This window comes from Ursus americanus, chromosome 24, assembly GCF_024610735.1.
Source record: "Ursus americanus isolate L20-20 chromosome 24, mUrsAme1.1.p, whole genome shotgun sequence".
Lineage (NCBI taxonomy): Eukaryota > Metazoa > Chordata > Mammalia > Carnivora > Ursidae > Ursus > Ursus americanus.
This window is the reverse complement of record NC_142150.1, coordinates 17,290,920-17,299,544: the sequence shown is the minus strand read 5'-3', so window position 1 is coordinate 17,299,544 and position 8,625 is coordinate 17,290,920. Positions and strand designations below refer to the sequence as shown.

Genomic DNA, 8,625 nt, shown 5'->3' with positions numbered 1-8,625 from the left:
AGCAGCATTATCAACAATAGTCAAATTATGGAAAGAGCCCAAATGTTCGTCAACTGATGAATGGACAAAGAAGATGTGGTATATATACACAATGGAATATTACTCAGCCATAAAAAGAATGAAATCTTACCATTTGCAGCCACATGGATGGAGCTAGAGGATATTATGCTAACTGAAATAAATCAGTCAGAGGAAGACAAATACCATATGATTTCACTCATGTGGAATTTAAGAAATAAAATAGATGAACATGGGGGGGAAAAGAGAGAGAGGCAAACCAGAAAACAGACTCTTAACTATAGACAACAAACTGAGGGTTACTGGAGGGGAGATGGGTAGGCGACGAGTTAAAAGTGATGGATATTAAGGAGGGTACTTGTGATGAGTACTCGGTGTTATATGTAAGTGATAAATCCCTAAATTCTACTCCTGAAACTAATATTAGGCTATATGTTACTAATTGGAATTTAAATAAAAACTCAAAACAAACAAAAAAGTTACTAGCCTGTCAAGTTGCCTAAAGTGATATCACATGTACTTCAAGGTTCCCATTCTGCCAGGAGGATGATTGTGGTCCAGATGATACAGCACTAAGAAACAGGTATATGTCTTATTGCCCAAGAGGCAGTTTTGCAGGAGGCTGGGGGTTCTTGATCAAATTTACTTAAGTGGTGGAATACGTAGAGGTGAACAACTCAAAAAAAGATATTCATTGATCTTGTAATTGAATTTCCACAGACCCAAACCAATAGTTCCTGGCTTTGGTTGTTAATTCAAATTTGAAATAAAAATTGTTAAGATGTGGTATTTTAGGCTTCAGATTCTGAATGCTTGCACCGTTTCCCAGCTTGCGTCCCTTTATACCTTCTCCCACCCTCACAGGTTAACAACAAATTCTCTGCCAGAAAAACACAGGCAGAGTGAAACTGATGTCACCACCTCCAAGGATCGGCAATGAAGTAGGCAGTCTTGGCCCAGTCTTCCTACCTTCCTGACCCTCCCCTCAATATTTAAACAGCTAGACATAGAGCTAGGTACTGGCTCTAGGACATCAAGCAATACTGGCCCTGCTCTCACAGGCCATACATCTAACAGGAGATCATGTTCCATTTAGTTCTCCTACCCAATTATCTTGAGAGCTGTTTCTTCTAAGTTTAGGTTTTCTCTTCTATAAAATCACAGGGTTTCTCTGGGGACCTCTAAGTCAATTAAAAATGGGAAACAACTTAAAGCCCCTGAATTCAAGTTGAATGAAACTGATAGAGCCCAGACCCAAGAATACAGAGTTGAGTGGTGACAGGTACTCTCCATTCCTGGAGCTCCCCCTCTGCCTGGAGAACAGGGATTGAGGGTCTGATGATCCCCTGGCATACAGGGATTTACAGCCTGGGCACATGTACACACACAGAGTTTTTGGATATCTTTGTCCTTTAGGTAGGCTGCTCGAAATGTCCACTCCTCTTTATTCTTTCATTTCACTGAAGGAGCAGTAGTTGGGCCCCGGGCCTCACATCGTATAGTCAGTGCTATTGGTATCACACTTGCCGCAGTGACATTCAGTGGCTGCTGGGTACATATGCAGAGAGTCTGTCTGGTGAACACAGCCAGGCACTCTAACCGCGTCATACATTAGCTCCTTGAGGTACATGTTTTCTGGATGTTGGGCCTGCCTGTGTCCTTGTACACCAGATTCTGAAGAGTTTAGGAAGGAGAAAGTTAGGTTATAATATTCTGGAAGTTTCTTTTTGGCTTAGTCAAAATGAGACAGGGATTCAATACTGCTTACTCCTATATTTGTTCTCTGAAGACCAGCTTTTAGGATCTTTAAGCACAGGACATGTGACCTCATAAAGAAATTAATGTTACACTACTTTCCTGAACTGTTGTGGAAGTGTTATAGAAAATATGACTACCTCCTTTCTCCCCACCATGATAATACCCACATGTTTAATATTTGTATAGCTCTCTAAAAACTTCAAATTTATATGGCATAAAAGCATGTAAAGATAAAGGAATAAAGAACATATGACCTTTGGAATATAAAGGGTTTTTTGTACTTAATAATCTGAAGCTATGTTAATGACAGATAAAAACATATAACATTTGGGTTTAATTGCTCAGAAAAATGTTTCCAAATACTCTTTTCTATGTATGTTTAAAAGAGGAATAAGAGTCATAAGCTGAATTATTGATACTTTGCCTAAAATGTGAGGGGAGTCTCATGTGGGATTCTGGACAATCTGTAGATTTTTAAGTTCTTCCTTGCCGCTGCCTTAAATTCTTATATTTGCAGGGTTTTTAGTCCAAAAGTATATGATACAGTTTCAATATCAGTACATTTAATTCAACCCAAATATATTTCACTCTTCTACTTGCCCAATGAGAAAATAATTGGCTTTCAGGGAGAAAAGAGGCTACTGGTTAATTTCTTTCCCTGGTTGGCCACCAGGTCTATATCCCACCTAAATGCAGTGAAGTTTCACTGATCAAATTCATTTAATATCAAATAAAGTATATTCATTAAAATGCAGCCACCTTCAATTTCAGTTTATTGAACTCCTGCGCAGCCAGATGCAACAGAAAAATAGCAAAGAAGAAACACTTTCCCTGATAACTGGCCTGTTGTGAAGAAGCTGTGAGAATGTAGATAAATGGTTTAATGCCTCTATGCCTTGATTTTTCTCAACAGCATAAAGAAGGGAGTAGGTTTGCTGGTTCCTTTTGGTTCTAGTCTACAGGGATTGATTGTTCTTAGGAGGCTTGCTGGCATTTATATGAAAGGTAGACCAATAAAGTGAATTTTTTAATTGGCTTCTTATGTTTTTACTTGCCTTCAAAGGCATTTTAGTACTACCCCTGTCACAGAGGTATGCCTTTTATTATTGCAATTGGCTTTTTGAGAGTATTGATAATGTTTCATGATTAAATATAGATATGTATTCATGCTCTTGTTTATCTCTCAATAGGTAAACCTAGCAGAAAAACACTCCCTTAAAGTGTAGAATTGGTACATTACTGAAGCATTCATTTATGTCAATCTAAGCTGTCCCAAATTTACCCAAATTAAATCTAAACCCAGACTTTGAAATGATATCATGGTAATTAACCTTAATTACAATGCAGACAAGTTGGCTAAGAGAATCATGGAGAGACAAAGTATTGATAAATTGGGAATTAATGAAGCCTGCCGTCTACAAACCCTCAGGACCCTCATTTCCAGCAAAGCAGAGTTCCTACCTTAGTGTAGCAGTAGCCCACACACCAAGTGGCATTGATGCTTATACAGAAGAGGCATTCTTTCTCCACTGTGATGGTGATGTAAGTCAGCTCACAACTCGCAGCAGATTGCTTTCCAGCAACAGAAGAGAAAGCAAAACTGGACTGACTTCATCCTGGACTAGGAAGCAAACAATTAGAAACTCAAAGTGTTTTAACTGTCATGACAGTTTAACAAAATTGACCCAGTCAGATTGAACTGAAATAAACCTGCTCCCCAGACTCCATAATCGCATTCACGTTTGGCAAGCATGTTTCGACAAAACAGAAACCTGTTACAGTTGAGAACTCCTCATATAATTCTTTAAGTGGAAGTGTATTTTTTTAGGTATTAAAATGCCCCAGGGGGGATATAAAATCAATGCACAATCAGTTGCATTTCTATACACTAACAATGAGACAGAAGAAAGAAAAATTAAGGAGTCAATCCCATTTACAATTGCACCAAAACCCATAAGATAGCTAGGAATAAACCTAACCAAAGAGGCAAAGGATCTGTACTCAGAAAACTATAGAACACTCATGAAAGAAATTGAGGAAGACACAAAGAAATGGAAAACATTCCATGCTTATGGATTGAAAGAACAAATATTGTTAAAATGTCTATGCTACCTAAAGCAGTCTATACAGTCAATGCAATCCCTATCATAATACCATCAACTTTTTTGCTGGAACAAATAATCCTAAAATTTGTATGGAACCAGAAAAGACCCCGAATAGCCAAAGGAATGTTAAAAAAGGAAACCAAAGCTAGTGGCATCACAATTCCAGACTTCAAGCTCTATTACAAAGCTATAATAATCAAGACACTATGGTACTGGCACAAAAACAGACACATAGATCAATGGAACAGAATAGAGAACCCAGAAATGGACCCTCAACTCTATGGTAACCTAATCTTTGACAAAGCAGGAAAGAATGGAAAAAACACAGGGTCTTCAACAAATGGTGTTGGGAAAATTGAATAGCCACATGCAGAATGAAACTGGACCATTTTCTTACACCATACACAAAAATAGACTCAAAGTGGATGAAAGACCTAAATGTGAGACAGGAATCCATCAAAGTCCTAGAGAAGAGCACAGGCAGCAACCTCTGTGACCTCGGCCACAGCAACTTTTTATTAGACACATCTCCAAAAGCAAGGGAAACAAAGGCAAAAAATGGGACTTCATCAAGATAAAAAGCTTTTGCACAGCAAAGGAAACAGTCGACAAAACTAAAAGACAACCGACAGAAAGGAAGAAGATGTTTGCAAATGTCTTATCAGATAAAGGTCTAGTATCCAAAATCTATAAAGAACTTATCAAACTCAACACCCAAAAAACAAATGATTCAATCAAGAAATGGGCAGAAGACATGAACAGACATTTCTGCAAAGAAGACATCCAAATGGCCAACAGACACATGAAAAAATGCTCCACATCACTCGGCATTAGGGAAATACAAATCAAAACCACAATGAAATACAACCTCACAGCAGCCAGAATGGCTAAAATTAGCAAGTCAGGAAATGACAAATGTTGGCGAGGGTGTGGAGAAAGGGGAACCCTCTTACACTGTTGGTGGGAATGCAAGCTGGTGCAGCCACTCTGGAAAACAGTAGGGAGGTTCCTCAAAAAGTTGAAAATAGAGCTACGCTATGACCTAGCAATTGCACTGCTAGGTTTTTACCCCAAAGATACAAATGTAGTGATCCAAAGGGACACCTGCACCCCAATGTTTATGGCAGCAATGTCCACAACAGCTGAACTATGGAAAGAGCCCAGATGAATGGATGAAGTAGATGTGGTGCGCGCGCGCGCACGCACACACACACACACACACACACACACACACACACACACACACTGGAATACTACTCAGCCATCAAAAAATGAAATCTTGCTATTTGCACCGATGTGGATAGAAATAGAGGGTATTATGCTAAGTGAAATAAATCAATCAGAGAAAGACAATTATCATATGATCTCACTCATATGTGGAATTTAAGAGACAAACAGAGGGAGAGAAAAATAAAACAAGATGAAATCAGAGAGGGATACAAACCATAAGAGACTTAATCATAGGAAACAGAGGGTTGTTGGAGAGGAAGGGGGTGGGGTGATGGAGTAACTGAGTGATGGACATTAAGGAGGGCATGTGATGTAATGAGCATTGGGTACATATAAGACTGATGAATCACTGAACTCTACTTCTGAAACTAATATATGTTAATTAATTGAATTTAAATTAAAAAAAAAAAAACAAGAAAAAAATGCCACAGGGGATTACCTTAAAATGAAAATGATTAGTCTGGAACAAGGCAATTGTCATTGTTAATGGCCTCTTCATTCTTAGTTTTAATGACCATTTAATTTTAATAAAGAAAATTTTGTGCATGAGAATTCATTTTTTGATTTTTCAGTTAACTTAAATATGGGCATATAATTTTGTTCACTTTTGATTAGTAGAAGAATATTTCAAAGGCCAAGTTAATTGGTTGATAAAGTTAGTTTCTTGCTATTCCTGTTTGTAATAGATACATAAATTTTGAGAAGCTAAACTGGCATGACTAGACTTCCTGCAAGACAGTAATAGAAAGCTCTTCCTTGAGAGTCTCAATTGTTTTTTAGATCCTGAAGATCAATAATTTCAAAAATAACTATCTCCAATTGATATCTATGGAGTCAGAGATCTGTTATATTGTCTTGGTTAAGGAATGCCTGCCGTAGACAAAGGCAAATCTCAAATATACCATTTATACAAAACCATGCATACCTAATATCTGGTCAATTTGTTGGGTATTAAAATGTTCCAGGGCTTAACTAGTGCTTAAAGTGAAGAAGTATTTGGAAAGATAGAGTGATCAAATCTTGTTAAAACTATCTAAACACAATATATTAGGGAAAAGAACACTAAAATAGATCATTTTTTCAGAATTAAACTCAAGGTAATAGCATATCTCCTCCTTTACTTCGTTGGTTTAAACATGACTATAGATTTTTCTTTGGCATCTTTAATTTTGTGAACTCAGAATCTCTTCCAAGTGTTGGTTTTGGCTATGATGAGAATGGTGGGTCAGAAAGATGAATAAAATATTCCTCAAAGAGTAGATTGAAATTTCTAGTTCGACATCACCGGCCTTATAACTCCTTAGATTCTTGCCCCACTAGTCTCCCTAACCCCAACCCCACTAACCAATTTAGCAGCATATCACTATTCTATCTTTAATTCCCTAAATGAGCTGTTGATCCTTTTCTCCTCATATCTACCTTGGTGCCAAAACTTCTCAAGAGAAGGAACAGTGTGCACAGGTTCTTCACCCTTCATGACCCATATCAGTTGCTATTCTATCTATAACTCTAACTCAAGCAGGAGAATGATGTAAAGGAGAGCCTTCATCATCTTCTTTGACTGCCTTGGCATCTAGCCATACTCCTGTTCTGTTCTGAGTTGTTTTCTTGTCTGTCTTTATGGTGTGTCTGTGTGTCTCCCTCTTCAAATAGCATATTTAAAGGCAAGGGTTGATACTTATTCATGCATATTTCCTTAGCATTTATCAAAGGCTGCACATAGTAGGTATATGATAAATATTAATAAATGAAAGTGAAACTACAAGTATTTAGTAAGCCATTAGAAGTGGACATATGTGAACATATATTACTAAATACACTATTCTAATTTTATATATTTATTTTTAATTCAATTTTATTGGGTTTAATTTACTCTTCTTTTTCCAATTTTTTTGAAGATGGAAGATTAGATAATTTATTTTACACGTATTTTCTTTTATAAGCATTTAAAGCTGTAAAATCCCTGTTAAGTGTTGCTTTAGATTCATTCCCAAATCTTAATTCATGTTGTGTTGTCATTATCATTCAGTTACAAGTATTTTCTTTTTTTTTATTTTTATTTTTATTTTTTTTATTATTATTTTTTTAATGATTTTTTATTATATTATGTTAGTCACCATACAGTACATCCCCGGTTTCAGATGTAAAGTTCGATGATTCATTAGTTGCGTATAACACCCAGTGCACCATGCAATACGTGCCCTCCTTACTACCCATCACCAGTCTATCCCATTCCCCCACCCCCTCCCCTCTGAGGCCCTCAGTTTGTTTCTCATAGTCCATAGTCTCTCATGCTTCATTCCCCCTTCTGATTACCCCCCTTTCTTTATCCCTTTCTTCCCCTACTGATCATCCTAGTTCTTATATTCCATAGATGAGAGAAATCATATGATAATTGTCTTTCTCTGCTTGACTTATTTCACTTAGCATTATCTCCTCCAGTGCCGTCCATGTTGCAGCAAATATTGAGAATTCGTTTTTTCTGATAGCTGAGTAATATTCCATTGTATATACGGACCACAACTTCTTAATCTAGTCATCTGTTCAAGGGCATCTCGGCTCCTTCCACGATTTAGCTATTGTGGACAATGCTGCTATGAACATTGGGGTGCATATGGCCCTCCTCTTCACTACGTCTGTATCTTTGGGGTAAACACCCAGTAGTGCAATGGCTGGATCATAGGGTAGCTCAATTTTTAACTTTTTAAGGGACCTCCACACTGTTTTCCAGAGTGGCTGTACCAACTTGCATTCCCCCCAACAATGTAGGAGGGATCCGCTTTCTCCACATCTTCTCCAACAATTGTTGTTTCTTGCCTAGTTACAAATATTTTCTAATTCCTCTCTTGTGTTATTCCTCGACCCATCCGTCATCTGAAAGCATGCCGAATTTCCAAATTTGGGAGATTTTTAAAGATTTTTTTTATTGATTATCTAATTTACTATGTTTAGAAAACATAGTTTATATAATTTCTATCATTTAAAATTTTTTGAGATGTATTTTATAGCCCAATCTATGCATTATTTTGTTGAATATTTGTATACATTTGTAATGAATGTGCATTCTGCTCTCTTGGGGTGGAGTGTTCTACAAATGTTTATTAACTTAATTGATAGTGTTGCTTGACTCCTCTATATACATTCTCATTTTCTGTCTGCTTGTTCTATTGATTCCTGAGAGAAATGTTGAAATTTCCAACTGTAGTTTTATCTGTTTATCTTTTGAGTCTATTAGTTTTTGCCCCATGTATTTTGAAGCTCTGTTATTAGGTGCGTGCACATTTTGGATTTTTATTTTTGATGAATTGACCATTTTATTTTATGCAATGTTCCTCTTAATGTATGATAATGTTTCTTGTCCTGAGTTCTACTTCATCTGATATTAATATGGTCACTCCAATTGTGTGATTAGTGTTTGCAAGATATATCATTTTCCATCCTGTATCTTTTTATTTAAAGTGCTTTTCATCCGGGCAGCATATAGTTGAGACTTCCTTTAAAAAAAAAAAATTCT

General features: G+C 36.9%; 1 pseudogene; it reads right to left on the bottom strand.

Moving 5' to 3' along the window:
- Window positions 1–1,462: 1,462 nt before the first annotated feature.
- On the bottom strand, window positions 1,463–3,391 carry LOC123799533 (follitropin subunit beta-like; annotated as a pseudogene).
- Between the last annotated feature and the right edge of the window lie 5,234 nt (window positions 3,392–8,625).